The sequence below is a fragment of the Filicampus tigris genome, chromosome 6, assembly GCF_054856515.1.
Source record: "Filicampus tigris isolate MCC_2025a chromosome 6, RoL_Ftig_1.0, whole genome shotgun sequence".
Classification (NCBI taxonomy): Eukaryota; Metazoa; Chordata; class Actinopteri; order Syngnathiformes; family Syngnathidae; genus Filicampus; species Filicampus tigris.
The window spans coordinates 7439386-7445846 of record NC_141222.1 but is presented as its reverse complement, the minus strand read 5'-3'; positions in this window follow the sequence as shown (position 1 = coordinate 7445846).

Genomic DNA, 6461 nt, shown 5'->3' with positions numbered 1-6461 from the left:
TACAACCGTTTTGGTGAGTTAAAAGTTATCTTACCGTTACTTTCTTGTAATGCTACATGTTTGGATGTTTGCTAAATGTTACCATCGTAGCTTGGTGGATATGATGTGTACTAAGTGCACAATTTTATTAATTTGATTTATATGGAAACATTTATTTGCGTTACGCGACAGAGACAACTTGGATTCCAAGAGCGGGGGGGGGGGGGGGGTGGTAAGGGTGCGACTTATACTTCAGTGCGACATATATGTTTTTTTGTTCTGTATTATGCATTTTATGGTTGGTGCGACTTGTACTCTTGAGCGACGTATAGTCCAGAAAATACGGTAAGTTAAATGGTGGTAGGTGTGTGCTGAACCCATTTTACATGAGTTTGAATATGATTGGTTAATTTCGAACATGGCCAAATCTCCATATATATGACATAAGCACACATTTACAACCACATCATATCAGTTTTTAATTTTTACTTCGCCACTCAAAAATATCTCATTTTGAATTGATTTATAAAGTTTACAGGTCACATAGATGGTGGAAAAGGTTTTATTTATTGAAGTCTCATGTTTTTCTATCACAAAAACCTGGCATTTGAAACAGGAGTGAGTAGCTTTTATCTGTCTGTTATCAAAACTATCCATCAAACTGCTGAACAGCAAACTTCCTTGAATACTTGAGGCACAACGGAGATTAAAGCGAGCAGGAAATGGGGGAAGGACAAATTGTCTGGCATATGTCCATGCATGTTTATGTTAATTTAGAAGTGTATGGCAATAAAAGGTTTCTGGTGAAATTGAATTGAATAAAAGTCTTAGTGATACTTTCTGATCTTCCAAGGGTGTTTTCTTTATAAATTACGCTACTCATAAAAACTCTTCCATAAGAAATAGACCAGAAGCACAAGCTGTTGAATTGCAATCTCAAAGATCAAATGCAATACCGACACTTCATGCATTTAATGTCACTGCAAATACCATTTGAGATCTGCAAGTCTTGAAACATCAAAACATTTATCTTCCAGCTGCAGTTGGAAGCCCGCCTGATCTCCCAGGGTATGACTTTAATCTTTAACATGGCAAATTTGACACAACTCACACACATAAAAAACATCAACAATATTTTCTTCTTTGTGACAACCTGAAGATTGTAAGCTCTTTTAAGATCTGGTTCTTTTTAAAAGGTGTACTGATATCACATGAAAAAAAAAAAGGTTTAACTTCCCCAAATTCCAACAAAACACTCACACAGTCATGGAGAGGGACAGTTACGAGCTCAAAACTAAAGTAGTAATACTGTATTCGCGCTTGGAAATACAACCACATACAACCACGAGCTCTCGAGAGAGTGGCTGTAAAAACAAATTATTGTCAAGGAGGACAAGATCTTTGACATGCAGCTGAAATGAGCTTTAAATCACACACTTCCAGGAACTGTGAGATCCTCAACCATGCTAATCTTTTTTTATTTTTATTTTTTTTAAAAAGCACCTTTCAAACATCGAAAAGCAGCACAAAGTGCTTCCCAAACCAGATGAAAAATACAACAAATACAATAATAATAATAACATTCGATTAATATAGCACTTTTTTGGGACAGTCAAATATCCATCCATTATCTATACCGCTTCTCCTCACAAGGGTCGCGGGCGTGCTGGAGCTTATCCCAGCTGTCCTCAGGCAGTTGTCGGGGGACACCCCGAATTGGTTGCCAGCCAATCGCAGGGCACACAGAGACAAACAAACATCCGCACTCACAATCACACCTAGGGGGCAATTTAGAGTGTGTGAGAGAAATCGACAGTTACAATGATATCATGTTTAAAATTGTATTTCTTTGATACTCTTCTTGTGACATTTAGTTGAACTTACCCACGTAGTTTCTCTCTGAGTAGAATGTGCTGTGTAAAGTGTGAAACAGGATGTCTGAAATAGAAGACTGTTAGCCCGCAAACAGGTGCAGTGTGCAGAAAAGAGGAAGTATCACTGGTTTTGCATGTCTGTATTTCAAAATGCATGTTGTCTGTACTGAATAAAAGGCGAACGAAAGGGCACAGAGGCGACAGTCTGGAGCAACCACTTTGTTGCCTCTACCACCCCTCGCGAGCGAAAAAGCCAATCTTGGTTGGTCTGAGTTGGTTTTTACAGTCTTCTAACAAAACTTCGGTATTCCAAGCTGAATTCCCTAACATTCGATCCAATCAACATACCAAGCATGTTTTTGGAATGTGGGAAGAAATCAGAGTTCCTGAAGAAAACCCACAAAGGCACAGGGAAAACATGCAAACTCCCCACAGGAAGGCCGGAGCTGGGATCGAACCCACAACCTCTGAGCTGTGAGGCAGACATGCTAACCAGTTGACCACCGTGCCGCCACACTCAAAGATGCTTTACTAAATAAAAGACTAAACAATGATAACAAAGAAAAAAAGAACAATGACAAATAAAGACGGCACAATATGTAATTAAGAAAAATATATCAGATAATCTATTATATGCAGAATTTCATGTGACCAAACCCACAAAACTGGTTAGGGGACTTCCTGTGCCCCAATCACTAGTAACGGCTTGATGACAGGATGGTTTAAAACCAAACTGCTAGAATGTTGTTTTTCCTTTATGGCTGCTGTCTACAAATTCATGCAGAGTGCCCTGAAAAAAGTATTTGCACTCTTCACAAAGTCCTATTTTGTTGCATAGCTTCCCCAATGGAATGTTTAAAGTTCATCTGACAAATGTAAAAAGAAAAAAATTAACATAAAATGCTTCTCTATTTTCCTAGGTAATAGTCTGGAAGCTGTTATCCATCCATTCATTATCCATTACGCTTATCCTCACGAGGGTCATAGCAAACGCTTTATATAAATAACTGGACGGAGAAGTTGGTTGATGGAAGCGCGACAGAAGCGCGTTTAAAATGATAGACCAGCCGATAGGGGATTACAATTTGATCCGACTTAACAAAAAGGCAGATGTAGACGGATGGCGGAAGGGTACCCAGGCTGCAGACGGATGGTGGTAAAGGGAGAGGCAAATTTTAGTAAAATGCCCACCTCTACCGCCTCGACATAGTAAGGCTCACCTCCACAAATAGTTTGAGCTCTGGCACCAGTCCTCTTGAGAGTGGTTGAACTATCTTCCATTCTGGAGTTGCCCACGGAGAGAGACGCCGACAGGTGTGGGCATACTAATTAGCCCCCTGGAGTTCACCCCGGTGGAAGAGAGGGTAGCCTCCCTCCGCCTCTGGGTGGGGGAAAGGGTCATAATTGTTGTTTGTGCCTATCCACTAAAGAACAGTTCAGAGTACCCACCTTTCTTGGAGTAGGTGCTGGAGAGCGCTCCTTCTGGGGAATCTCCATCTGATGGAGGAGTTCAATCCTCATGTGGGCAAAAGCAGTGAGACCTGGACGGACCTGGTTGGGAGGAACGACAACCCCCTCTCCAATCAAAAACCTCAGCAGTGTTCTGTTATTGGTTTTCTGTGGTCGTCATGGACTGTCCATAATGAACACCATGTTCAAACATAAAGATGTCCATATGTGCACTTGGCACCAGGACCCCAAAGGCCACAATTCAATTATTGACTTTGTTGTTGTGTCATTGAACTTAAGATAAGAATGCCTTTATTGATCCCACAGTGGGGAAATTTGCGACTGCAAGTGGAGCTGTCAGCTGATCATCACCAGGTGGTGATTTGGCTCCGATGCTGGGAGAAGATGACTGTCCGACCTGACTAACCCAAATGTATTGTAAGGATCTGCAGGGAACGTCTGGCAGAGTACCCTGGTCAGAAGGAATTTCAACTTCCACCTCCGGCAGAACTTCATCCACATCCCGGTTGCAAGTGGGGATCATTGAGTCTGTGTGGACCCATTATCGAGATGGCTGACCACAGCTGTGGCCGTAAGATGGTTGGCATCTGTCTGGCGGCATTTTCCGAACCCGTTGGTGGACATTAATGGTCAGGGATGTTGTCAAGCTGAAGAAGGAGCCCTACTGTATCTGGCCTATTTACAATGTGTTCAAAACATATTTTGATAAGTTTAAATGTTTTCAGAGTATGTGGGATGGGTAAAACTATTTTTACGTTATTTTTATGGTATCTCCATACCACGGATTTTCAACCCATTGTGCTGTCAAGTGATTACATTTTTTTAAACTAATTAATCGCAAAATTTTCCACAATTGATCACAATTCATTGTATTTTTCAACAAATTTTTTTTTCTGAAGCTTGGAACTGATATTTACTTGAGTCAAATGTTGGAATTATTGCAGAAAATTCTTTTTTATTCAAAGACTGTTCCAACATCTTTACTTGATCCTTGAATATGACTGTTTTCCTGTAAAATACAACAGTTGAACGATACACATCAACGACGTATAAATTATATGATATTTGAATTTGGCTTTGAAAAGTGTGGAAATTATTTTGGATTTCTCCAATGAGCCGTCGAGCAACTTTTTAAGTAAAACTAGGTAAAAGTCTGTCTTTGTGACAGTGACTCTCCTCTAAGTTAGGCTGCACAGTGAACAGAGGTCAGCTGCTACTGGAAGTAAATAAAACTGAGTTAACTGAGTTAAATTTACAGCCCAACAAAAAAGGCTTCCCTGTTTTGTAATAGTTGCTCCACTTTATACAGTGAACACACGTTTGGTTCATATTTAATCTTTCTTTGGACATCTCCTCCCATGAGAGTCATGTTCCTCAGTCAGCTTTAATAGCAATATTTCATTTCAGTTTATGCCAGTGTCATTCCAGTTCATACACACAGTGTGATTGCTGCTCTCTGAATAGAAAATATTTTCACCTTTGCGATTCAATATGCAAGGTGATGACATGTGCCATATCTCATAAGGGACTTAAAAACAAATACAATACTTTGGCCAACCACTTATAAATAATAAAATCAGTCAGACGCAAAATATACACAGCCCATCTTCCTCTCCAACTAGCATTATGAAGTAATGAGAGAATATGGAAGTCACGACCCGCATCCATCTCCAAATCACACCTCACAGCCCAGTCAACACACAGGTTCTCACCTGGGGATTTTTCTTAAGTGCTTTTTCCATCTCCCACTCTCTCTCTGATTCACTTATACATATTGAATATATCACACATTATTTACCAAACAGTGCATGGAGACATCCAGTATGGTGTTTTTATTCACTCAAAATGATTTCCCAGGACACCATAGAGTGTGCTAAGTTAATTGGATCTGGGGTTAAGATGGGCATCCACCAGCCACCCCCTCCACCCCACACCCCCTTTTGCATTCCCACCATTCCCAAAGTCTACTGACATTTCCGTGCTGAGGCGCAGTAGGGAGCTTTAAGTTTAAGTGCCGTTTAATATTTACAAAGGAGGCAGCATTAAATCACAGTTTGCCCAAAATATTGCTTTACCCGTCTATCCACCCAGTCAGAATCACAGAAATACATTCTGCTCTCCAATTAATCTTGCACATTTAGATCACCAAGACTCCTCAGAACAGAGACTGTCACACAACATGGTGTCTGGATAGGTTTCGCACAAAATTCTTTAAAATTGTCTTTAACTAAATTTTTTCCAGATGTTTTGGGGATGGAAATCAAACAATTCTCTTCAGGTTGGTTAATTTCCACAGTCTGTAAAAACTGTATTTATGAGAAAGATTGTTGCGAGACATTCAACATTTTCAGGCTTAGGGTTAGTAAATATCAGGCCTCTTTGGAAAGTCAAATCTCCTAACCTTTATGCCACCTTTCCTTAACCTTTAATTGTTGGATTACATCATCGTGTCAGAGAGATGAAAAAGATGCTTCCTTTCAAACATATGAAAGAACAGCACTATTTCAAATTAATTTGACTCCACTTTCCCTAACTGACGTCATCGCGTGAAGGCGAGTACTGCTGACCCAAGTCTCTAGCTTGCGGACTTTACCTGCAGAATGATTTTCTTAATAACATGGAAGGTTTTTATTTTTTTTTTTTATTACACATTTTCTACCTATGTAAAGTGTTTCTAAAACGATTAAAAATATGTAGCTACGTGTTGTTGTTTTTGTGAAGGAGCCTCTGAAGGTATTTTTCAGTGATATTGGCATTGTTCATCTCTAACAAATTATGAAAAGATGCTTATAGCATAATTTCTGAAGCACATAATAAAAAAAACCTCTCATTTCCATTTTTGAAAATGAAGTCAAACGTTCAAACATTAGGACCATTATACAGATTGCAAACAGCATTAATGTTAGAATAATTATGCATACGTTATCCCATATTTACTCTAATAAGTATTATAACGCATTTATTCAGCAGTATAAACTTGTTTGCATCTTGTAAGTCAAAGTTGTTTGTGAAGAAAGTAGTGTGTGAGAAAGACGCAGCTGCAAAACAAGAATGGTGCTCTGATCGAAGAGCATCCTGTGGATGGACGCTGAGTCCTTGGAACAAAATATAACAATGTCTGCATGACTGCTGATGAAT